The sequence below is a fragment of the Petaurus breviceps genome, unplaced genomic scaffold (genome assembly GCF_028583685.1).
Source record: "Petaurus breviceps papuanus isolate PSGF00001 unplaced genomic scaffold, PetGlider_PUasm1.0 139, whole genome shotgun sequence".
Taxonomy (NCBI): domain Eukaryota; kingdom Metazoa; phylum Chordata; class Mammalia; order Diprotodontia; family Petauridae; genus Petaurus; species Petaurus breviceps.
The window spans coordinates 13,827,037-13,854,019 of NW_027185697.1; the positions used below are offsets into that span (position 1 = coordinate 13,827,037).

Sequence of the window (26,983 nt, forward strand, 5' to 3'; positions counted from 1 at the left end):
TTATGTTCGACTCTTCCTTTCCCCAAGACCCCTCATCTAAGTTGTTGCCAAGAGATGTCACCTCTACCTCCATAATATCTTGTCACATCTATTCCCTTCTCACCAGGCACACTGCTACCTAGTACCAGCAAAGTGGTACTCATAGCTAGGCTGGTGCCCACTTCTATTCCTTCACACAGGCATTTTCCCAGGCTTAAAGAGCTCTCTCTCGTTTCCAAACATCGCAGGCTGGTCATGCTTCTGGCCAGTTTGGAGAGTCAGGTTCAGTTTCAGGATTGGAATGAAATAAAACAAGCTCCCACTCCAGCCTTCTCCTCTCCCTTGCTTTCCCAATTGAATTTAATTGTTTCTGTTTTGGCCAGAAACCCTGAGCGTCTTCCCTTCCCAAACTGATTTTTTTTTAATCAAGTAAAATTCTTTGTAGTAGAGAATGTAGGCCATTCTTTGGCTCATTTCTCACATAGCCTTAAGCACTGAAAGGGTGTTGTCTCAGTCAAAGTGAAAATTCAGAATGTCCTTAGCTTAAAAAGGCCAAAATCTCCCACCTCACTGGGGGCCATCTCCAGTGATCCTGATCTGTATCTTAACACTGGATCCAGATGGCTCCGGAGGAGAGAGTGAAGCTGGTGACTTTGCACAGCCCTTAAATGAAATTAAATTCACTTGCAAGTCATGGCATCATCTTCCTGGTGTCATGGTCCTCTTTGAAAAGGAAGGGCAAACAACTTTTCCTATTACTGTAGGGGACACAGCCCTCTCCTAGGTCAACAAAACCAAGACATCCTCCTCAGTTCTTCTCTCTCTCTGTCTCTGTCTCTCTTTCTCTTTGTCTCTGTCTGTCTCTCTCTTTCTCTTTCTCTGTCTCTCTGTCTGTCTGTCTCTCTCCATATCCGATATGTATTTAAGTCGTATTAAGACTACCTTTGTAATATGTCTTGTATACACCCCCTTCTTTCCTCTGATACTGCCACCACTCTGGTGCTGGCTTTCATCACCTCACACTTTGACTACCCCAATGGCCTAATTGGCTTCCCTCCCGACTATAATCAATCCTCCACACAGTTGCCAAAGTGATTTTCCCAATGCACAAGTCTTAGCTCGTTACTCCTCTATTCAACAGATTCCTGTCACACCTAAGATAAAATATAACCCCCTGTTTGCATTCAAAGCCCTTCCTAACCTGGTCTAGGATGAGACCTTTCCAGCCTCATCATACACTCCTCCTTCATCCCACTTTGCTATCAGTCTAGTCAAAATGGTCATCTTGCTGTTTTATCCCTCCAAGCCTGTCCCCTGACTGTGCTGTATGCCTGGAACACCTTCCTCTTCACTTCTGCTCCTAAAACCCCTTAATCTTCAAGACTCAGCCATAGATACATAGGTATAGCCATGTCTCTAGATGTATGCCCTCTCCTCTTCCTCTTGGATTTTATATACATTCTGTATTTTATATGTATGCACTATTCAATCAATAATCAATCAAACATTTATGAAGCACCTACTATGTGTTAGGAATATAAACACCTTGAGGACAGAGACTTTTTTATTTTCGTCTTTGTTTCTCCAGCAACTAGTACAGAGGTTAGCACATGGCAGATAACCCAGATCTTCCTGACTCCAGGCTCAGTACTCTAGCCACGGTGCCACCTAACTGCCTGCACCCAGTGGGCTGAGTGCCAAGGTTTGAATTTCCTTGGCTTCTTGTGACATCTTGAGGATACTAGTGGAGCACATAGACCTTCTGATAATGACCCTTCGCTCTCATCACCATTTTTCAACTATTTCTTTTTCTGTTTGTTTGTTTTTGGAGGTTGGAAGGTAGGGCAATTGGGGTTAAGTAACTTGCCCAAGGTCACATGGCTAGTTTTTTGTGCTAAGTGTCTGAGGCCGGATTTGAACTCAGGTCCTTTGGACTCCAGAGCTAGTGCTCTATTCACTGTGCCACCTAGCTGCCCCTTAGCTATTTCTTTTTAATGAAAGTCAAAGTGGCAAGTGGGACAAGGAGGGTTGAAATTCCACTGTCCTGATTCACCAGGCAAGGCGTGGACAGAACCAGAGCAGAGCATTCCAGCTGCTGGAGAGAAGCAGCTCAGGAATAAGTGAGGGAGGAGGGAAAGGATACTTGGTCTTTGCCATTTGTGGCCATAGAAATTAATGGGAAGAGACATGGTCATCTGTTCCCCCACAGAAAGAGCCATTCACAGACCCTGGGCCAAGACAACAGGCTGGTTCAGGACAGAGAGAGGACCCTGCCCATGGAATATGTCTGCTCCTTTGCCATGACAGCTCTCTGACCCTCTGCCTCCTCTCAGAACCAGACACATGGTCTGGGATGCATTTGCACTCTCTGGTCCACAAACTTTCCAAACTTAAGACTAACAATATGAGAACAGCAGTTTGACTCACTGCCAATTTGATGATCCATATTCTCCTTCATCCAGAAAATGTCACTGAACTCACCAAATATTTATTAAGTGCTCACTTTATCCCAGGCACTGTGACTGCGGAGAGGGGATTCAAAGATGAGGCAGGCAATGAAGTGTAATGGAGAACATACTTATTCTGGAGTCAGAAGACTTGGATTCAAATTCTGCCTTTGACTTATCATCTGTGTGGTCTTAGGTAAGTGAACAGACCTCTCTGTGCCTCAGTTTTCTTAAATGAAAAAATGAGAGATGTTACACTCAGAGGTTTTTAACTCTAGATGAGAAGCTTTTAACCTGGGGTCCATGGATAGATTTCAAGCAACCCATGAACTTGGATGGGGAAAGAAGCACATGTTTATTTTAATTTAATAAAACTGGTTTCCTCTGCAATCCTATATATTTTTCCTGCTTCTAAAAATTACTATCGGAGAAGTCCAAAGGCTTGGCTAGCCTGCAAAGGCTTGGTCCATCACACAAAGAAGGTTAAGTGTGTCTACTCTAAATCAATGAAAGACAAAAAGAATGAAACAGGCTCTGTCCCGGAGAGGTTTACCTTCTAGTGGGAGATACAATGTGAATGCCAATAATTAGATACAAAGTTATACCAAGTGACTCAAGAAGAAAATAGCTGGAGAATTAGGAAAGGCTTGCTTCAGGAGGTGCTATTTGTGCTTTGAAGAGATTGGACCACTAGAACAGAGAGTGAGGGAAGGGGATAATACAAAATAAGAAAAGCAGGTGAGAAGCGCATTGCCAATGACCTTAAACTCCAGGTTGAAGAATTGTTTGTGTTCTAGAGATAGCAGAGAGCTACTGAAGATTTTTGAGAAAGTAGCATGGCAAGATCTGTGTTTTACTTGGGGGTTGTGGGGAGGGTGTTATTAACACCATCATTACCATAATGCCTTACATTTATATAGCACATTATACCCAACATGCCAGGGATGTGCCTGTGAGGTCAGCATGATCTCCAATTTACAGCACAGGCAAGTGAAATGATTTGTTGGAGCTTTGTACCCAGATAGCATGGGTCAGAGCCAAAGCTGAGGATCCAGGTCTCCTAACTCCCAGACCAGTAGGAGGGCCTGGGTCTTATCTCATGTCTCTCAGCACCAGAGACAATACTTTGCATACAGCAGGCACTTAATAGAGGAGCACTAGATCTGGAGTCAGGACATCTAGGTGGCCCAGCAGAGAGAGCATTGGACTTAGAGTCAGGAAGACTCATCTTTCTGAGTTTGAATTCAGCCACAGACATTTACTAGCTGTATGACCTTGGGAAAGTCACTTAACTCTGTTTGCCTCAGTTTTCCCATCTGTAAAATGGGCTGGAGAAGGAAATGGCAAACCATTTCAGTATCTTTGCCAAGAAGACTCCAAATGGGGTCAAGAAGAGTCAGACAAGGCTGAAACTACTAGACAATAACAAATCTAGAGTCAGAGGGCTTGAATTTGAAATCAGGCCATATCATTTTTCTCCCTAGGTCAGAATATTTTCATTTGTAAAGTGATGGGGTGGGATGAGATGGCTTCTGGTGCTGCCCTAAGCTCCAAATATGATTTAATATAGCCCTTGGCATACGTTTTCTCATTAGAGCCTTACAATAATCCTGTGATGAAGGCACTATAGATATGGTTATTCCCATTTTACAGATGAGGAGACTCATGATTCTCATATTTACTTGCCTTAACCTCTCTGCTGATGCCCATATGTCCAACTGCCTATTAAATATCTCAAACTGAATGTCCCATGGACACCTTAAACTCAACATACTCAAAACTGAACTCAGTATCTTTCCCCTGAGACCTCCCTTCTTCCAAATTTCCTTCTTACTATTGAGGGTATCACCATCTTTCTGGTCCCTCAGGCTTGTAGCCTAAGTGTCATCCTCAATTCTAGCTCTCACCCTCCATATTCAATCTGTGGCCTTTTTTTTTTACCTTTGTTACATCTTGGCCCCTTCTTTCCTCTGGCACTATCACCACCCCGGCTTGGGCCCTCATCACCCCATGCCTGGACTAGGGCAATGGCCTATGGTTAGTCTTCTGCCACAAAACTCTTTTCATTCCAATCCATCCGCCACTCAACTGCCAAAGTTATCTTCCTAAAGCAGAGGTCTTATGTCACCACACTCCTCAATAAACTCCTGTAGCTCCCCATGATCCCCAGGATCAAATAGAAAATTCCCTGTTCAGCATTCAAAGTCCTTCCTAATTTAGTCCCTGGCCCCAACACCATTCAAGTGATCTCACACAAGCCCCCACCCTCCACACACACACACACACTGCAATCCAGTAATTCCTGGTCTCCTTGCTGGCCCTCCTACACAATAAGTCTATCTCCCACCTGTATGTATCTCCACTGGCCGTCCCCTTTGCTTTGGCTGCTCTCCCTTCTCATCTCTGCCTCCTAACTTCTCTGGCTCCCTTCAAGTCCCAAACAAAATCCCATCTTCTACAGGAAGCTTCCCCTGAGCCTTCTTAATTCTGGTGCCTTCCCTTTGCTGATTGTTCCCCATTAATCTTGTATATACGGCTTTTACACTGTTGTTTGCATGTTGTCTCCCATATTATACTGAAACTCCTTGAGAGTGGGGACTGTCTTTTGCCTTTATAGCTATGGAGCTATTTAGCACATTTAGCACAGGGTCTAGCACACAATGGGTTCTTCACAAATGTTTACTGACTGAGACTGAGGACCAGAAAGGCTAGGTGACCTGCCCATTATCGCTAGTGTTAAAGGCAGAATTTGAACCCAAGCTTTCCTGATGCTGACTCCACTACTTAAACCACTAAGCTAAGATTGCCCATCTTTGTTGTACTGGTGACTCATTAGCTCCCCGAGCAGCAGTGAGCTGTGTACAGTATCAGATTACAACAATCAAAACAGTTTCTAGTTTTCCTCTGAGCATGAGACCTTTTCCAAAGCCCAGTTCCAAAGAATTTCAACCCACTTGGTCCACCCCTATCAGCAGCTTCTCTCGTTCAGGCTGACAACCAATCACCCACAGGAATGGAGGCTATGTCCCAGCAAAGTCAATGCTGTTTGGAGCAGCCCAAACATCTATCCCACACCCTGCCCCATGGCTTTCCCCACTGCCCTTCCAAGTCTGTCCAAGTTCAGTTTTATTCTGAAACCAGCACTCTGCCCTTTTTTTCCTGCTTGCCTCATAGCATCCCTGGCTTCCTGAAATACAACTCAGGTTCTGTCTTTTCCCCCCAGTTATTACCTCTCTCCCTCCTAAATTTTTTTTGTATTTACTTTGCATATATTTTGTATTCATTTACCTTTGCCTCATGGATTTTATGGATGAAAATGGAAAAATAATGGCAAACTGGCCTCATCTCAAATATGTAGAGAACTTTGTCAAATTTGTAAGAATATGAGTCATTTGAGAAATATCAAAGGATGTGAACAAGCAGTTTTTGGAGGAAGAAATGAAAGCTATATATAGTTATATAAAATGCTCTAAGTTATTATTGATTAGAGAAATGCAAATTAAAACAACTTTGAGATACCATCTCACTAATAAGATTGGCAAAAATGCTAGAAGTGGAAAATGATATATGTTGGAGGTTTGTAGAAAAATTAGGACACTAATACCCTGTTGATGGAACTGTGACTTAATCTAACTAGTATGTCCTTTAACCAAGCAATGCCAGTATTAGGTCTATTTCCCAAGCTGATCAAGGAAAAAGGAAAAGAATCTATATGTTCTAAAATATTTATAGCAGCTCTCTATGTGGTGGCAAAGAACTGGGAATTTAAGGGATGCCCATCAATTGGAAAATGACTGAATAACTTATGGTGTATGATTGTGATGGAATACTACTGTGATGTAAGAAATGATAAGCCGGTTGATTTCAGGAAAATGTAGAAAGACTTGTATGAAATAATGAAGAGTGAAATGAGCAGAACCAAGAGAGGGTTGTGCACAGTAACAACAATAACAGCAATACTGTTTGAAGAGTAAATGTGAAAGACCAGACTACTCTGAATTATATGAATATTCAAATCAGTTACGAAGCATCTATAAAGGAAGATGCTATCCATCTCCAGAGAAAGAACTGATAATAGAACTATGTGTTGTATGGTTTCATGTGTGTATATATGTGTTTATACACACAAACACACACCACACACACATATGTGGTGTGTGTGTGTGTGAAATGTTGACCTGTCCTATTGCAGAGTTTGAGGAAAGGAGGGAAACAGTTTGGAATCCAAATATAACAAAAAATAAAATAAAAGTTTTCTTTAAAGAACAGCAAGCAAAAGAAAAATAGAAAAGATCTGCAAACTTACTGTAACAAACTGTTGTCTCCATGAAGGAAGGGGAACATAACATGGTGGACCTTCAGTCTAGGTCAAATCTTGACTCACACATTTACAATTCACATGACTTCAGGTAAGTCATAACTTGCACAAAAGTCCCACTTCCCTCCTCTGTAAAATGAAAGGGCCATACTAGAACTTTTAATATTTGGGGGGGGGGCTCTAAATCTATGATCTTGTGACAAGGGAACCATCACACTTGAATTTTAACATCACAGTCCTAAATGTGCCTATGGAAGCAAGGTGGGGGTAGAAATGGTATTAAAAAGAGCAAAGATGAGAAAATAAGCTGCTTTGAACCCATTGTATATAGAGGAGATTGTCACTAGAGGTGGACACAATCATGAGGACACTGAGTGACCACTATACAAAGCATCTGAAAGAGATCTTTCTTCAAATGTGTTTTATATTCCATGGAATTCTCCATGTATTTCTAAGCCAGCTGTGAGCTAATCATACAGAAGACAAGGGGGTAAATCTTGGAATTTATTGATACCCAAAAAGGCAACCAAGAGAACATCAATGATGATTAGCCTTGATGCCTACTGTCCTAGCCATATCAAATTATCAAGGGTCATCCATGCACAAGTCAAGGGCATCCTCAGTAAAAGTAGGAATCAAGCAGGTTTTCACAATAAATATTCAATAATGGATCACAACTTTACCATCTCACCACTGACAAAAAGACATGGAAAATATTAGATCTCTCTGGTTGATTCCAAAAAAGCATTATGTAGATTAAACAAAATGATATCTTATAAGCTCTTTTACAAAAACAAATCTCCCATCAGGACCATTCAGGATTCTTTGGGAGATATAAAAATATAAATAACCCTACTTTAACAACAATATCTGGTGAGGCATAAAATTGAGAAATGTAATTTGACCAAGATTATTGGCCACTATACTGGAGATACAGCAGAGTTCTTGTTGGAAAAGGGCTTCCCTGTGGATGGTGAGGTCCAGAGCCTTCTGTCCTTGGATGACATTGTGATGATTTCATCAACACCAGAGCTTTTCAGTAGAGAGCCACAATCACTCAAAAGAGTTGACTCAACCATCTACACAGGAAAGACCAAGTGGATGAAGAGTGTCTACTACTCATTTCCCAATTGGAAAATGATCAATGTAGAGAGGCAGTTTTCAAAGGAAGAAATCCAAGCGATCAACAGCCATATGGGAAAAAATGCTCCAAATCACTAATAATTAGAGAAATGCAAATTAAAGTAACTCTTCCACTTTGTGCCACTATATAATCAGTGAAGAACTCAAAGGAAAAATAGGAGTAAACAATGTCATCATGGAATTTAGAACAGGAAGAGAAGGTGGGCTGGTCAAGTGATGAGGGCAAGGGATGACAGATAGCCAGCCAAAGCTTGCCACTGGTGCACTCCTGATGTCAGAAGAAAGCAAAGAGGACTTCCAACATATTGGGTGGACCTCTCGGGGTGAGCTTTTGGAAGGCTATGAACAAGAATCACACAGGATAGACAGGCATGGATGCGCTGCAATCTGTATCACTTGGAGGGGACTTCCAAATTGGGGAGATCACAGATCCATTATGAATTGTGAATGAAGATATTTGGCATCTACTTGTCTATACATTTGGTTCACCACCCTCTCCAATAATAAAAGCAACAGTAAAAATAATACCTAATATTTAGGTAACACCTGTCATGAGCTAGGCATCGTACTAAGCATTTTGCAAATATTCTTTCATTCGCACAACAGTCCTGGGAGGAAGGTGCTATTATTATCCCCATTTTACAAGTGAGGAAACTGAGGTAGCAACTTACCCAGGGTCACACAGCTAGAAAGTGTCTGAGGCTGGATTTGAACTCAGATCTTCCTGACCCCAGATCCCCTACGCCACCTAGCTGCCTAAAGAATGGAAATTTCTTGAGGATGGTGGCTGCACTGACCTAGTGCCTAGCACAGAGTAAAAACTGAATTCTTCCATTTTCTCCTGCTGCAGGCCACATGGAGCCTGTGGGAATGGGGCAATGGGCGTAGGATGCACAGTGTTTATAGCAACCAACACAACCTCCCCTATTACAAAAGTTGTTGAACAGAAACATTCTGGAAACCCACATCCTCCCCACCCCCAGCCCCCAATGAGATCACATTTATAACAAAGACAGACATCACAGCTGCAAAGGAAAATCCTGAGGACAAGGCGAACCCACGGCAAAGGTGTGGAAATATAGGGGATCCAAAAAGAATAAGCTTTCCCTCTGTGCATTCTCTACTCCAGGCAGACTGGACTGTTATCTGAGCCCCTCAAAAAAGCCAGCTCCTCCAAAAGCCTCTCTGGGTCCCATCGGTCAGTAACTTGGACCTCACTCAGTACTTTGTGCTACCTAATTGTCTAATTCTTTAGAGCTAGAAGGGCCTTAGAGATCATCTAGTCAAACCCTGCTTATTTAAACAAAAGGAGAAACTGAGTTCCAGAGAAAGAACAAGACTTGCTCAAGGTCACAGAGGTATTGAGTAGGGGAACTGGGATTGAAATGCAGTTTCTCTCACTTGAAATCCGAGGCTCTTACTTGGCATGTGATTCTTTATATCGGTAGAGCTGAAAGAATTCTGTATATGGAGTTCCTGGGTTCAAATCTTGATTCAGCTACTTCTGCTACTTATTACCTGTATGACCTTGGACAAGTCATCTTTTCTTTTTCCCCCCAATAATCAATAACCATTTATTAAGCACCTACTATGGGCCAGATATTGTGCTAAGTGTTTCATCTCTCTAGGCCTCAGTTTCATCACTGATAAAATGAGGGGTTAGATGACTTCCAATGTCCCTTCCAGTTCTAAAGCCTTATAATCCTACCTGTATGACCTAATTCCGTGAGGCTGCAAATCCCTCGAGGGCAGGGAATAGTCTCATCTAAATTTTATAGGTTCCTTCCCACTTAGCACTGCAATCCATATACATTACGTACTTAATAAATGTATATGGTATTAGGTGATATTGCTCTATCAGAATAAGCTGTGTCTTTCATTGTATCTTGGCATCACTCCCTGCTCAAAAGAGTTCAGTGCAAATGACAGGGGATCCTTAGGGGGCAGCATGCACCAGACAAGCTAAATCAGCACCTGGACCAGCACCTCCCCTTAGATACCAATAGAGAGTCTAGGACCTTGAACCCAAGAGCCTGGAGATCATTAGTACCCTCAGACAGACAGCCCACCTTCCAGCCCAGTCATGGAGTAGATCAATCAATGTGGAGAAGGGGCTACTTTCCTCACCACCACCAGCACCAACTGCTGACCAACTGCCCTCCTGGGGGCAGGTAAGCCCCAGAGCCCCAGGACTGGCAGCATCCCCCAGACAGACAACCCTGCTGCTAGGCAGCCCCCTGAGCATTGCACCTGGGAGGGAACACCCACAGAGATGCAGCCTGGCAATTCTCCTGAAGATGCTATAGCTGTAGCTACTGAAGACCCAGAAACGAGAGTCACGAGCCTGTCAAGTGGCTCAGCATCAGAAACTGACACGGTTTTATCAGCGGGAATGACATTAAAGAAGAGGCTGGACCACGGGCTCTGCTCCTACACCCTAAGAACCAGGATTCCTTCCCATCTGATGTGCAGTTGAAATCTTCTCCATGGATTGTCTCCTCCATTAGGCTGTGAGCTCCTTGAGGGAAGGATCTGTCTTGCTTTTCTATTTGTATCCTCAATGCCTAGCACAGCATTTGGCACCTAGGAAGTGCTTAATGTTCCACTCATTCATCCTTTTTGCCTCAAGGATAAAATATAAACTTCTCCTGGCTAGCACTTCAAACCCCCCACGATCTGGCTCCCTCCTATCTCTCTAGGCTGATTACCCCACATGCCCCCTCCTTACACACTGTAGGGTCTAGCCAAATTGGCCTCCGAGTTGTTCCTCACACAATATTCCATCTCCTATCTCCACACCTTTATCCAGGCAGTGTCCATTTCCTACAATGTACTCCTTCTTCCCCTCTGAGATCCCCTAGGCTCTTGGCCATAACTGCCAATATCCCTCAAAATTACTTTGTAAATATCTTATATTTACTTGTCTGTGTCCAGGTCCATAACAATGCTATTATGGTCACACTAGAGAGAGACAGCTTGGCATAGTAGCTACATGGGGACTGCCCTGGTTGCATGTAAGCTCTGAGAAAAAGGATTGTTTCATTCTTATCTCAGTATCAATACAGTAGGTGCTCTCTAAATGATAGTTGAATGAATGGATAAATGATAGATAGCTGATATGTTAGATAGATGGACAGATAACAGATTTTTGTTGTTGGACAGTTGGAATTTTCTTGGCAAAGACACCAGAGTGGCTTGCCATTTCCTCCTTACATATGAGGAAACTGAGGCAAATAGAGTTAAGTGACTTGTCCAGGTTCACATAGCTAGGAAGTGTCTGAGGCTAGACTTGAACTCAGAAAGGTGACTCTTCCTGACTCCAGGTTCAGTGCCCTATCTACTACACTACCTAGCTGGTGATAGACAGATACAGACAGACAGACAGTCAGACAGACAGACAGACAGACAGATAGATAGATAGATAGATAGATATTCAATCCAGATATTAGTGTGGGGAATTCCCAGTGTGGAAATTATCTCCATCGAAGCATATTGACAATGTATAGTCTTGGAGAGTTCTCTGTGGGTGCTGGGAGTTTGCCCTTGGTGATCCCACCAACATGGATCAAAGGCAGAACTTGGACCCAGTCTTCTTGGTTTCAAGGCTTTCCCACTCTATCTATTAAGTCCCACTGTCTCTCTATAGTGTTGCTATAATAGCATCGTTACTATAATCCCACCCTACAGAAAAGTTAGGAAACAACGCCACATACTAGTTGAATAACTTCATCTATAACACGCCCCAATGTGCCTCACTAGTCCTGTAATATTATTTGGCCTGATGCAGAGGCAACTAGGTGGACCTGGAGTTAGGAAGACACGAGTTCAAATCCCACTGGAGAACTCTATAAAAACCATTCAATTGCTGTCTGCCTCAGTTTCCCCATTGGTAAAGTGAGATTAAATGGCACTTAGCTCCCAGGGTAGTTATGGGGATGAGATAATATTTGTAAATGCTTTGTAAACTTAATAGCATTATACAGATGCTATTGATATTAATGGTATTAGTTGGAGAACACCTGTACTTGGTATCCATCAAACACAAGGCTCATGGAATGTCAGCCTTTCCATCCTGATCCTATAAAACATGGTGTCAGAAGGATCAGAGTTCAAATCCCACTTCTGACACTTGTTAGCAGTGTAATCAAGGACTAGTCACTTAATCTCCTTGGGCTCTAGTTTCTTTATTTGTAAAATGAGGGTGTTGAATTGGATGACCCCTAAGGTCCTTTCTGATTGTAAATCTAAAATTCTCTGATCCCTCAGTTGTTTCTAGACCAGGATAGCTGAACATGAATCCTGTCTGCTTCCCTAGCCCAGGCCACTTCTTAATGGAAAATCCAGAGGCATACTCCAACAAACCAAACACTAAGACCTCTGCCTCCCCTGGGTGTGATCAGAATCTGGCCCCTAAGTTCTCCCCCCCAGCCCAGCTAAGGAGGCCCCCAACACCCACACATGCTCTCCCTGTGGTGAACCAAAGAAAGCCAAGCTGCTTGTGAGGCTGAGCTGTGGGGTCAGGCGCACTCTGCAGCCCCTGACCCTGCAATGTTCCTCCTGATCATTCAAGCAAAGAACACGTGGGGCAGGATCCCTGCACGTGTAGGAGAGGAGGGGGACAGGGAGGAAACGAGGAGGAGAGGAAGCGGAGAGAGGGAAGGAGGAGGATAGAGGGAGAAGGAGGGGGATGGAGGGCTGCATACTTTCCACATGATGCAATGTCAGGAAGCGGTGGGAAAGCCCAGGGACTCTGCATCCCTGACATGCTCTGCCTGGGTTACTGAAACTCATAGCGGGATCAGATCTCCAAACCCATGCTCTCAGGCAGGCAGCAGCTTTCCTGTGCTTGTGAGCACCTGAGCTCATCCTTTCCAACACAAAGCTGGTTAGCAAAGCCAGTTCTAGCTCATATCTGGTATCTGTTCATCCATCCATCCATCCATCCATCCATCCATCCATACATCCATCCATCCATCCATCCATCCATCCATCCATCCATCCATCCATCCTTCCATCCATTCACCCATCTCTCTGTCTGTCTGTCTACAAAGCGGGCAAGATCAGAGATACAAAAACCATGGGGGTGAGGAAGCATTAGCTCTCTAGGGTGCCATGGCTGTTGGCTCCCCAGGGTGCTATGGCTATTAGCTCCCCAGAGTGTCATGGCTGTTAGCTCCCCAGGGTGCCATGGCTGTTAGCTCCCCATGATTCCATTTCACCCCATCCAACAAGCATTAAGAATTTACTCTGTGCCAAGGAATACAGAGTATTCCAGGAATACGGAGGAAAAGGGAATACAATAGCTGCTTTGAAGTAGCTCCCCTTCCAAGGGCTCCACCTGTCCATTGAGATAAAGATATGAAAGGTTTACCAAGCAAATATAAAGCAATGGGGGCAGATGGCAGGGCACCCTAAGAAGGGAAGGGATTCCTAACCTTGGCTCTGGGAACTCTTTAAAAAATCTGTTTTGATCATTGTGCTTCAATGGCATTGGTTTCCTTTGTCATGCTGTGTATTTTATTTTGTGCCACTGGGAATATGATTCTGAGGAAGGGTCCACAGACTTCACCAGCTAAGCAGTCAGTTATGAACCAAAAAGGTGAAGAACGCCAGGCTGGGGGCAATCTGCAAAGACCTCGTGGGAGAGGGGACACAAGCTGAGTGCTGAGGCGAGGTGAAGATTCTGAGAAGCCAAGATGAGGAGGGAGCACTTTCTGCACAGGGGGAAGCAAAGGCAGAGGGGGGGATGGGATGGCAAATATAAAGAACAAGCAGCAAGTAAGCCAGTCTGGTGGAATGTGTGTGTGTGTAGGGGGGTGTGTAATCATCCTGGAAAAAAATAGGCTGGAGACAGACTGGGCTAGGTCGGGGGAGGAGTTGAATAGAGGCTTCCCCTCCAATCATTCCCCACCAAAGCATCTCCCTGTAAGACTGCTCAGTACCCGCAACCCATCTCTCAGCTTCTTCCTCAGAATTCCAGAGCCATAAGAGCCCAGGGCAACCATCTAATCCTGAAGGAGAGTTTCTCGTGTGGCATCCCAACAAGTGGGCATGTTGACATTTCACTTTCCTTCCAGCATGCTCACCCTGAGCCCAGCCACACTAAGAGTGTGGGAAATACAAACTACAATTTACCACCATGCTCTTGAGGGGCCCACACTCTTCTGGGGGCTGGGGGATGAGGAGGCCAGAGAAAACCATCAGAATCAGTTGCCCAGATTGTAAATTCTGTTGTTCAGTGCCCTGGACTTTCAAGGTCCTACACCAATCTTAAGTGGCTTTTCACCTGGACACGCAAAGGTTCTTGGGAAAGCATCAAATATCCCTTGGGAGAAGGGAAGAATCAAAGAAGGCTCTGGTCCATTTGCCATGCCAGGAAGACCTTGTGGCCCCAATCTCTTCCCCAACAATGCCTGGGATTCTACCATAAGGACCTCATTCCCAAAGACTAAGCATTCCCTTCTCCCCTGCAGGAGGTGATATACCCAGGTAATATCCCTTGGATTAGAGGTAGCTTGACCACCCCTGACTGCCAGAAAACCCTAGTCCTCTGGATAATGAGGCAGATATACACAGGGAGAATGCATTTGGCATTTAAACACTCCCAAGGCTAGTGCCAGCTCAGCCTTTCATTTAATTCTCTTTCACAAACTCTATATTCTAGCCATACTGGCCCAAAGGCTGTTTGCTGTTAGCAATATATCTCCTGCCTCTTGGTCTTTGCACAAGCTGTGCCCCATCCCTGGAATGCATGCTATCCTTATCTAAGCCTTTCTGAATCTCTGGACTATTCTGAGCCTCTCCTCATTCTCCACCTCCTAGAGGAGGTCCTCTAGCCATTAGGCTTCACGTATTTTATCTTCCAACTGCCAGTAGAATGTAATCTGCTTGAGGGCAGGGGCTATTTTCATTTTGTGCTTCTGTGAGGGTCTTACACATAATACTCATTTTAAAAAAGCCCAACCTGTTAAATTGGAGTGACAATCTTTCCCTCCTTTACAATTTTGCTGAGGGCTGTCTCTGTCTCCTAACAGTATCTAGAAGAACATTGGGAAAGAAGTAATTTCTCCTAGAGGAATCACAAAAGACTTCTTAGTGGGTATTGAGACCATTTCCCTCATTTCATAGGTGAGGAAACTGAGGTCCATATAGGGGGAAGGGCTTCTTCAAGATGAAGGCTAGGACTTAGGGCACTAACCCCCTCCCCAAGGGCTAACCAACAAGGAAATACTCAAGGGGACTGCCTTAATCCACACCAGGGCTCCTTGAGTTCATGAGCCTTGAGTGTCCTTTAGGTAATACGGCTCTGCTTGGGGTTCTGGGGAGAAGGGAACACTAAATTTGGATGAGGAGTGAGAAGGAGAAGAAAAAGAGAGGTTAGTGCAATTTGAAGCTGAGTTGAGAGGCAGAATGTCCAGTAGTCTGCCCTAGTCAGACCATATCTATAGTTCACCTTTGATTGGCTCATTTTGGAAAGAATACTGACAAATTGGGATAAGGACCACTTTCTAGAAGTCTGGCTGATTTATTGATATCAGCTGATAGTCATGAGGAAAAGTGCTTACTGGTAGGGGTTCAAGAGCTATGGCATTAAGAAAGATTGACTGCAGCCCCTCAGAGATACCCCTAGAGCCTTGATAGGGCATATCAGCAGCCCTCTGGTGACCCAGCCTGCCGGTATGAGTGGGAGGTGGAAGGGCAACTTCAGAGCACTGTATGGACCACATAAAAGTAGGGAGAAAGAACTGGGCGGGCTTAGCTGGAGAAGCAAAGATCTTAGAGAGCATCTATGCCCTGGAGTATTTGAGGGGCTAGAGGAAGGATGAGCCAGGTTCCGTTTGGCCCCAGAGGGCAGAAACAGATTTGACTGAGCTGTTCAGTAGTAGACTGGGCTGTCTGGGGAAGTGGTGAGATCCCCATTACTGAAGGGCTTCAAGCAAAGGCCAGACAAACATTTGTCAGAGTTATTACAGAGAAGATCCCTGTTAGAGTGTGGGTTGCAGTGGATGGTTTTTCTGCGATTCTATAAACCCCTCTAGCCTGCCCCCAACAGTGTGTTATTCTGGGCAGGGCAGCCCGGTCTGGAGCCCTGATGGACCTTAAAGGATTCCATTATCCAGCTGCCTCACAAGTGAAAATGCCCATGGTATAAGAACATAACATGAACTACTGCCAGGAGTCACAGCAGCTCAGGATTAGAATTCCTCTGGAGATAATTATACTAATTAATCAATTATTAATCATCATTCATATTTATACAGAGCTTTGCGAAGGCTATCAGCTATCACAGGTCAAGAGTGATTAGACTCTTTCGGCTTGATCCCAAAGAGCAGAACCAGGAGCTGGGGGTAGGAAAATTCAGAGAGGCTATAGCCTAACAGTGGTAACAGCCCCAAAGTGGGAGAAGCCGTGGTTCCCCATCCCGGAAGGTCTCCAAGCAAAGGCTCGTGAATGAATGGTGCTCATTGACCAGCTCCCAGCACGGGCTCTGATCACCTGAAGCAGGCTGAGGTTTGGTGGCGTTCCTCAGGTGGAGGGGGGTGGGGAAGGGACTGGGGAGAGGTCCTCATCTTACACTCATCTTACACCCTCCCATACAAATGAACACTTTGACACCCAAAGGGCTGGTCCATTCTGCATGGGCCCCAAGAACCCTGCCTGACCCAGACTATTTCTTCCGGGAGAAGGGGGCTTTCAGGGCACAGTGAGAGAGGGAGCCTATCCAGACCAAGGTTTTCCACCTCCAAAATGATGTCTTTGTCAGTCTTGATCGGCTATGACCAAATGGGGTTCTCTCTCAGCCTCCTGAAGCTCCTGCTGGAATCTCACTTTGACAGAACTATTTCCTGATGAGGTGCATGGGCTGTCCTGGGATTGCGTGCGACTTCAATCACTTGGCTTTACAGGACTCCAGGTCCAGTTATTTTAAAATAACTAACAAGACCAAAATAGCTCTTTCCAACTCAAGATAAGAAGACATAAGTGGGGGGAGGTCAGAGAACTGGAGGGAACCTCAGGGGCCACCAACTCCGTTTCCTATTTTTACCAAGGAAGGACTTGGGATCAAAATGTTTAAGTGATTTGCCCTGGGTCACACAGCTGGTAAGTTTCCAAGGCAGGATTTGAACTCAGGACTTCCTAACTCCAAAGCCCACTTTGGATCTACTATACTACCATGTTTCTGGAGGATGCTGTGGGAAGAATGCTGGGACTGGAGTGAGGAAGAGTTGAGTTCAAATTCTGTTTTAGATACTTATTAACTGTGTGACTCTGGGCAAGTCTCTTAATTTCTGTCTGCCTTAGTTTCCTCATTTGTAAAATGGTAATAATAAAAGCACCACCTCCCAGGGTTACATGAGAGGATTAAGTGAGATAATATTTGTAAAGCACTTTATAGACCTTAAAGAAACAGAACCACATTTTTGCTGTTACCAGTTCCACGTACGCAAAGCCCAAAGATCTGAGAAGCAAAGGCTAGAGGAAGCCTCTGTGAGCTGAGCTGGTCAGCCTAGAAAGATCTGGACCTCCCCTCAGACTCCCTCTCTGGTAAGGGGGAGGGAAGGCATCTAGAAATGTGTTGAATTGAAGTGAATTCCACTGGCCCCTTCCAGGTCAGCCTAGCCCTAGTCAAAGCCCATAGACATGTCAGGCTGCCCTGGAGAACCCAGGAGGACAAAAGAGGGTCTTAGCTCTTTGGTGGATAGGAAACCCAGGAGACTGCTTATTTTAACATCAATAGGTGCTTTACAGGGGGCAAGCAACAAATAAACACATACAAGTGATTAAAGTACTGAAAATTCATTGGTCACAAAATATGAGACCTGGGAGGGTACTTAGAACTTGGAATGTGAATAAGGGGGAGTGTCTTAGAATAGAGAATGTCAGAACTGAAACAGAGGTTAGAACACAGACTATCACAACTGTGGGGGTTAGGGAACCTTAGAACATAGAACACTAATATTGGCAGAAGACCTTTAGAAATCATCTTTTCAAAAACCATTTTACAGATGACGAAACTGAGTTTCAGGGGGAAGTGCCTTGCCTAAGAATTTCCCAACTCTTCAGACGGAGAGCCAAGACTTCACTTCTTCAATGTGTTGTGGCTTCCAACCCAAAGGTCTTCCCAAGATTCCCACACTGCTCTGAGCTGCCTGGAGGCCATTAAAACACCAAAGGTAAGGAATACTCAGCAGTCATCCTGTACAGAAGGAGGGAGAGAGGGAAAGAGGGAGGGAGGAAGGAAGGAAGGAAGGAAGGAAGGAAGGAGAGGGAGGAAGAAAGTAGAGGGAGGAAGGAAGAAAGGAAGGAAGGGAGTGAGGGAGGGAGGGAGGAAGGAAATGAGCATATATTAAGCACTTACTATGCCCCAGGCACTGTGCCAAGTACTTTACAAACTTGATTAAATTTGATCCTCACAACTCTGTGAGAGGTAGAACCTCTGAGAGGATTATTATCCTCATTTTTTACAGCTGTGGAAACTGAGGCAGAGGTTACTTAGGTCATTTGCTCAGGGTCACACAGCTAGTAAGGGTCTGAGATCAGATTTGAATTCAGGCTGATAACTTATCTAAAGGGCTTTGTCAAACTCAAAGCACTATATCAATGTTGGCTATTATAATTACCTATATTTTGGGTTCAGTCCTGTGATTTTATTAGTGTGGAAACTCTCTCCACTGGTCCTGAGTAAGAACTGCTGGGGAAGGCTGTGGCCTGGGGCACTAAGTTAAGGGACTTAGAGATTTGATAAAGGGAAGGGGGGCACCTAACCTACAAACAGATTGAGGATGAATGACTAGTCCAAGGTCATCCCTTGGCAGCCTATGTCGGAGGCCGGATCCAATCCCAGGTCCTTATATCTCCCAGGCTCACTCTCTGCCTGGCCAGTCCCAACAATAATGACAATAATCAGGATAATGACACTACACTCCCTCACCAGGTCTTTTGGGGGATCGAATGACAGGATAGGCGAGAATGCTCTGGGAGCACAGAGGGATCCTGCTCCCCATCATGGGGCCAGGAATGGAACCCAGGAGAACTGCCCCACCTCAGGCTAGAATCCCCCCCAGAATCCTGCCCAATTCTTCAGTACAGTCATCTCAGGCTCAGAACTGGGACTTCTGGCCACTGCTACTGGGTCATTTCCTTGACCAGAGACAATGCTGACAGCTGGACAGAAGCAGAGCCAAACTGAGCTCAGCCGGCACTCTGACAAGATTGTTCAGTAACAGGGAACCCTGGGGTAGGTGGGAGTCAGGGCATCTCTATTCTAGGCTCCGCTATTGATTTGGAGGGGCATCTGGGTGGTGCAGTGGATAGAGTTCCAGACCTGGGGTCAGGAAGACCTGAGTTCAAATCTGACCTCACTTCCTAGCTGTGTGATCCTGGGCATGTCTCTTCACCCTGTTTGCCTCAGTTTCCTCATCTGTAAAATAAGCTGGAGAAGGAAATGGCAAAGTACTCCAGTATCTTTGCCAAGAAAACCCCAAATGGGGCCATGGAGAGTCAGATGGGACTCAACAACAACAAACAACAACCACAACAACATAGATTTTGAATAAGTCCCTTCAATTTCATTCAATAAACATTTATTAATCACCTATTTGGTATACAACAAGAAGCAATATAGCAGAGGGCAGACTTAAGGAGCCAGAAAGACCTGGGTTCATGTCCTAACTCTGGACATACATTGGTTTTGTGATTTTGAGCTAATCACTCAAAATCTAAGAAGACCGACTTTCTTCATCTGTAAAATGGGGATAATAACATCTGTAATCTATCAATCTATAAGCATTTATTAAGCACCAACTATGTGCCAGGTACTCTTGGGTGCTATAAATATAAGATAAAAATTAATCTACAAGAACTTATTAAGTGCCAACTGTATACCAAGCACTAGGTTAAGTACTGGGGAAACCGAGGCAGAAATGAAAGTCTTTGCCCTCAAAGAGATTATGTTCTATCCATAGTAAACTATCTCTGGGAAAGCCAGAGTGATAGAGTCAGTGGACAGAGGGCCAGCTTAGGAGCCTAGAATATCTTGGTTCCAATTTTGCGGCTGACACACGTCAGCTGTGCCATTTACCTTCTGAGTGTCTCAGGCCACTCAGATCTCTAAGGCAGATCTGGATCAACTTTCTGAATGGGCAAGGTGCTCTGGCCTTGGTTAAAAGAAGGGCTTGGCTTAGCTGACTGACTAGATTTGGTCCAGCTCTACCAATCTAAGACAGCCCGAGATATGCTCATCCAGTTACCAAACCCTGGGCTCACTCAAGGGATTGTTAGTAACATGTCCCCAAGAGATTTCTCAGGGCAAAGTAAGATCTGACCACATCCTCTCTAGGCATCAAAAAGTTCATTTCCTTTGTAAACTTTCCTCTGCCCTGCCAAACTAATCCAAGAGGACCAAGCCCAGCAAAGAGGCCAGTAGATACATGGAGGCCAGGAGCCTCTCTGGCAAAGAGACTAACTCACTCACCGTGAGGCTCACCAAGTCTGCCAGGGGAAAGAATTTCCCACTTACTTAGGAGTGGGAGCACTGAGTTTGAAGTTGGGGGATCTAGTTCTACCATATAACAGCCTTCTGTCACTGCCTCCTTCTGCCTCAGTTTCCTGGTCCATAAAATGGGGATGACAATATTTGTGGGGAAAGTTCTTTGCAAAGTACTAAATCTTCAGCTCTACAAAGGCGAGGACAGACTCTTATTTAGACTTTGCATCTCTCCCAGAAGCCATCAAAGGGCTCTGCCCCCATACAGTAGGGGCTGAAGAACAAATGAGTGAGTTTTGCAACCTGTGTGGACCTCAGTTTTCTCATCTGTCAAATGAAGGGGTTAGATTCTGTCTTTAAATCCTATCAATGAATTTTGTTAGAGAACCAGTTGTACCTAAACTGTGCCTGTGGGTTCAGAGGGAGCATGGTACCATTTTCTAACCTTCTGGGGTTGAGGCCACTTCAGAAGGGCCAAGGGCCCCACCCCAGCCCCTGCCCCACCCTTGGGCTTCCTTAGCCCCCCAGCTCCCGCTGCCCTTTGCAAGACACTAAGAGAATCTTTGGATCACACATTTAGAGTTGGAAGGGACTTCAGAGATCCCCCTAATCCAATCTCCTCATTTTGTAGAGGATGCTGGGGTCCAGAGATGCTGTGTGACCTGCCCAAGGTCACACAGAATAAATGACAGAGTCCCTTCTGTGGCTCTCTTATATAGCTCTGCACAGTGCATTCATATGCTCTCTAAGCCTTTATTAAGTACTTACTGTAAACAGACAGAGCCCTTTGATGACTATGGGAGTAGATGCCATTTAAATAGTGGGATTTGAACCCAGTCCTTTCTGACTTTGACCTCATGCCATTTCTCAGTAGACAATGATGCCTCATGATACCCTCAGACATAAGAATTCCTGTGGCCCAGGAACTGGCATGTCCTGAACATCTGTAATTTGGGCATCTTCTCCTGCAGTATAAACTGGAAGACCAACCAGCCTTCTGCCTCTACAATAGACAGGACCATTGGAGGTCCCAGTAAACAGTCCCAGAATCCCAGAGTCTCGGAGTAGGAACTGAGTTCAAAGGTCACTTGGTCGAACCCATACCAGAACACAAATGGCTCCCAGCACATAACCCCCGGGGGGCACTGAGCCTCCCCACTGTCCACCCTAAGTGCCAATTCAACCCAGCTTCACTGTCACAGGAGACATAGGAGTAAACCCGCCCCCCCTCATATTCTACAGGGGTGGGTGGGGGGAGGCAGTGGGGAGCAAAGCAACACAGGACACTATGAAAACATGACAACGAATGAGACTGCACTGAACAGACTGAGAGGAGCAGCTTGGGCTGGAGTCCCACTAGAAGATATTAGCCTATAAGGAGCCTTTCAGATCAACTACCAGCCCTTCATTTATGGATGAGGAAACTGACGTGAAGACGGGCATCCAGCTGGTTAGCTGCAAAGCTGAGACCCTCACAGACTCTCCTGAGTCCATTTGCCAAGGTCCTAGCTTCTGTTTGCTCACACTCCTCTCCCCCCTCCCCCCCCCCCCCCCTCCCCCCATTCCCCCACTCTTGTCTTTCCTCTGTTGCTTTCTGGGTTGGGTCCAGTGAAGAGATTAACTGGTCCAGAGATCCGAGAGTGTGTGTGTGTGCCCAAGTATGCCCGTGCCAGCCCTCTAGGGAGTGTGACCCCGCTCGGGGGGGTCCGTGCCAGCCCTAGCCCCCCAGCAGTCCTGCCCACACAACAGCGGGGATGGAACCCCGGATTACATTAACACCTACTAAGCGCCAGGTTCTGTGCTGGACAGCGCTGGAGTCCCAAAAGCAAAAATGAAAGCAGTCCCTGCCTTCAAGGAGCTTACACCTGGGGGAAACATCTGCACATCCAAGGAGACAAATACATATACAGTAACTGCAGGTAATGGGGAGGCGGCGCCTCTAAACTGGGGGGATCAGGGGAGCTTCGTGGAGGAGGCGGTACTGGTGCCGAGTATGGAGGGGAACAAGGGATACTTAGTGCCGCAAGTGAGGAGGGATTCCAGAAACAAAGACAGCCTGGGAGAAGGTCACTGTCTGTGTGACCCTGGGCAAATCCCCTTCCTTCTCTGTAATTTCAGTTTCCTCATATGGAAAATGAGGAAATTGGGGCAGATGCCTTCTGAAGTCCCTTCAAGCAATAAATCTTTAGTCTAGACACCTCTTGGTTCCTCAGTTTACCCCATCTGCAAAAGGAGAGCGTTGGAGCAGACTAGGGTCCCTCCCAGCCCTGGCATTCCGTGATTCCAGCAATAATGGACCTTCCTCCGATACCCTCCCCGCCCCACTGCCCCCCTCTCTGGCTCTCCAGCGTCTCCCCCGGGGTGGGACTGTGGGAAGCGAGGGCATGGGCACTTACCCAAGGTGTGGAGGCTTCCTGGGAGCCGGTGCCGCGCTCCAGCCGCCCCCTCGAGTCTGCCCTCCTGCTCCGCCGCTTTAGGGACTCCCGCGCCCCCTGCACTCGCGCCCCACTCCCTGAAGCGCCCAGGGCAGTGGCTGCGGGGGCTGCTGGGGCAGTAGCAGCAGTGTTTGAGTGCAAGCTCCGGGAGCCCCTGGCCCCGCCGGGAAGCTGCTGCTGCCTTGGTGGCTGCCGCTGCTGCCCTGACTGCCCTGCCGCCCGCGCCCTCCAGCTCCTTTTCACTGGAGCCGCCCAGAAAACCCCTCCCCGGACCCACCCCCTTTCCAGCCCAGGCCCGCCGCCTGGCTGCCCAGTCCCGGCCCCCTTTTGTTCTAACTTCTCTGCTGGGCTGCCCCTCCCCGAGCCCCTGCACAGGCCCCGCAGGGGAGGGAAAAGGACGGGAGGGATTGGGGCTCCCCCTACCCTTTTCCAGCTCCTTCACTCCCAGGGGTCGCGAGCCATCACCCCCATCCTGCGCTCTGCTGATAAAGACCACAACTCCCATTTCTGACGAGACTTAGAAAGTTCTTGTCTCACTGCTTCTCTGGGAGGAAGGTGCCATCTCCCGTCTCCGGGCCTTTGCACTGGCGGTCCGGCATGCTTGGAACGCACTCCCTCTTCACCTGTATGTCTTAGAACCCTTAACTCAGAAAACCCCAGGTGTTTCATTTGTCTTTGTATCCTGCACGCAGGACAGGGACTGGCACAGAGGAAGAGATGAATAAATGCTTCTTCATTGATCGGTTATCCCCATTTTACAGATAGGCAAACTGGAGCTCAGGGCTGGGAAGCAACTGGGGCGCACCGGGGCTCCTAGGGGCCCAGGCGCGCACAGCAAGTCGGAGTCAGAGCCCCGAGAGGAATGGTCTTCTTCCTGACCTAGGGTGCAATTCCTGAGCCCTGCCTTTGGAGCCAGAACCACTGGGTTCCCAGAGCTCAGCCTTTACACTTTCTAGCTGTGTGACTGCTGACGATTTGCTCCTCCTCCGATGCTCTCTGATTCTCCTGGTCACTGCATAATGAGGAGAACAGAACTTTGCATTCCCATCTGTACCCGGCGATTGTACGAAGGCGCGGGGTAGGGATCCTTCCTCATGCTGGCAGAATGGCTTTTCTTGTGCTGAGAGCTGGTTACATGGCCAGGCCTTCGGGAAAGTCCTGCAGAAGCTGTTTCCTCATCTGGAAAAGGAACGGGTGGGCTGGAGGACTCCTAAAGTCCTTTCCAGGTTCACACCTATGATTTTAGTCAATAACGTTCACTGAATGTGGTTTTATCCATGGAAATTACAGGAAAGAAGAGGCCTGCCCATCGGCTTTACTCCTGCATCCTAAGGACCCCAGGACCTTGCCTCTGCCTTGTTTCTCCACCCTCTCCTCCCTTAGAATGGGAGCTCCTTGAGAGAAGGAGCGGTCTTGCCCAGTTCTCGGCACACAGTAGGCACTTTATGCTTCACTTCCCAGCTAGACACATTTCTGTGAACTTTTTCCTCATTCCCCAGCAGCCTCTTTGTCCTGGAAGCCCACTTCAACCCTGGAACTTGAGCCTCTCTCTGCATGCTCTGCTCTGGGACCCCTCCCTCTGATTAGAGGATGGAGACCTCCTCTTAGAATCTCCATGTAAGGAAGGCAGCCAGGCCAGCAGCCTCTTCACTTCCCACCAGGCTCCTCTATCACACTCCTATCCCTGACAGTTTTCCTCCCCTACCCCCTTCAGGTTCCCCTGTTAGAATGGGAGCTTCTTGAGGGTGAGACCTGCATTCTGCCTTTCTTTGTAACCTCGGAGCTTGGCACATAGTAGGTGTTAATAAATGTTTGTTAACTGACTGATCAACCCATTTATCTGTGCATTCATTCATAGCTGCATTTTAGCTAAGCACAAAGTCTCCATTGGGATGTCCCAAGGGCTGGTGACTGGCATTGTGCTATTAGTTAAGGTATTAATGTTTGGATATAAACATAGATATACTCATCAAATCTGCAAGGGGCATGAAACTGGGAGTTGCTACACCCACTGGGTATTAGACCCAGAATTCAAAGACATCAGGTGAGTGGGTCAGCTCTGGTGAGAAGAGATTTGATAGGAATTAAGGGAAAGTCTCACACTTGGGCTCATCAACTAAATCCAAACTCACAAGTGCAAGACGGATGTGCAACTGAAGCATGGGTTTTCTAAAATAAATAAATAAATAGATGGATTTTTGTGGCCTTCATGGAGAATGGGAGCCAGTGGCAGCTGAGTGAGTGAAGACAGCCTTAAACTGTGTGGAGAGAGGCAAAGAGCCCAGGAAGGAGGAAGCGACAGCCACTCTATCCTCTGCCCTGGTCAGGTCCCAGCAGGACCATTGTGGTCGGCTCAGATATTGCATGTTAGGAAAGATATTGACAAGCTAGCGCATGTTGCAAAGAGAATAACCAGATTGATCAAGGGCTCTGAGCCCCCACAAGCTGCACGAAGATGGGGTGAAGGACATGGGGATGTTTAAGCCAATCAGAGAAAGATTAGAAGAAACATGATAGCTGTCTTTGGACTGCCACTGCTTGGAAGAAGGGATAGGCTCATTCTGCTTGGTCTCAGAAGACACATCCAGGGGCAGTGGGCACAAGATGCCAAGAGGCAGATGGGGGGGCAGGAAAAACTTCCTAATGATTCACTCCCTAAACTGTTTTGCCTGTCTACGAGTATGACAGTTAAAGGCACTTTGTCTGTGTTCTAGTCATGAGGGCTGTAAGCACCAGCCTGGCACTCACATATTAAAGGATTATAATTCCAACCATAGATTGTATTTTCCTACAGAAGTGGAATGGATTATCTTAGAAAGGTAACAAGGAGCTAGGTGGCAAGTGGGTAGAGTGCTGGGCTTGGAGTTCAAATCCTGCCTGTCTTATATGCATACTAGTCAGGACTCTTGGGTAAGATCTGTTACATCATCTGTAAAATGGAGGTGATAATAGCACCTACTTCCCAGAGCCTTTGTGAAGGTCACATGAGACAATATATGTAAAATGTTTTGCAAACCTTAAAGCACTACAGAAATGCAAGCCAATATTATTAGTGAATACTTCCTCCATGGAGGTGTTGGGGAAAAGGCTGGAGGACCACTTAGCGAGGATGTTGCTGGCAACTACTTCTTCCCTAGATTGGATGAGGTGGTCTCTGTGACTCCTTTCAATAATCAGATTCTGTGATTCTGGTTCCACTATTTCCCTGCTCAAAAGTCTCTAATGGCTCCCCATTACTTCCCAATTAAAATTTAAATTCTTCTGCCTAACCTTTATGATCCTTCACAATATGACACCACCCAACTCTTTTCAGACTTATCTACTCATTTCCAAGCATAATTCCAGTCCAAATTTCCTTCTTCTCCCCGCCCCCACCCCAAATCAGTCTATTGCATCAATGAGCATTTACTGAGCAATAACTCATTCCAGGCTCTTCGTGGTCATACACAACACTGCAGTGTCAAGGCTTCCATGCCTCTGTCCCAATGCCTGGAATGTACTCCTTCGAAATCCCTACTGTCAAAGTCCAGCCTAAATGCTGCTGCCTCCATGAAACCCTCCTTGAGCCACCCAGGAAGGCAGGCACTATGATTACTCCCATTTTCCAGATGAGGAAACAGAGGCTCTAAGAGGTGACATGATTTGTCCAGACCAACACCCAACTGCTAAGTGTCCGGTATCTCCTGACTTTTAATTTTGGAGTTCTTTCCATCACTAGTATAAAGTGCTTTGTGAACCTTAAGACGCCATTTTAAAAGTCAGCTGTTATCATTGGTGGTGGCTAGGAGCCATCTTCTTAGGAAGAGAAAAGGGGAAAGGAGGGGGACAGTCCCAACTTGATTTTGCCCCTATGCTGGAAAGACAGCTTTGGTCCTGCCACCACCTAGTGGCCATAACTTCCAACTGCATGACTTGCTTTACAGGTAAGACAGCTGAGTCTTGGGAAGAGGGGACCACTTGCACAAAGTCCCATGGATGTGTTAAGCTGGGACTCAAAGCAGATTTCTTCAAACTGCATGACCTTGTACAAGTCACTTAATTTTGCCTTGGTTTCTTGGGGATTGGACTTACTGGCCTCTGGGGTCCCTTCTGGTTGTTGGGCTATGATATTATGACCTGGTTTTGCTACTTAAGATCTGTGTGACCACGGGCAAGTCATTCGAACTCCTTGAGA

General features: G+C 46.2%; 1 protein-coding gene across 2 annotated transcripts in view; it reads right to left on the bottom strand.

The window, feature by feature from the left end:
* Positions 1–23,051, bottom strand: part of LOXL2 (lysyl oxidase like 2) — a 154,035-nt gene extending 130,984 nt beyond the window's left edge. For both annotated transcript variants that reach the window (XM_069066818.1, XM_069066807.1), the window contains exon 1: positions 22,771–23,051. The gene's annotated coding sequence lies outside the window, so the exon portion shown is untranslated. The remainder of the gene's footprint in view (positions 1–22,770) is intronic.
* Between the last annotated feature and the right edge of the window lie 3,932 nt (positions 23,052–26,983).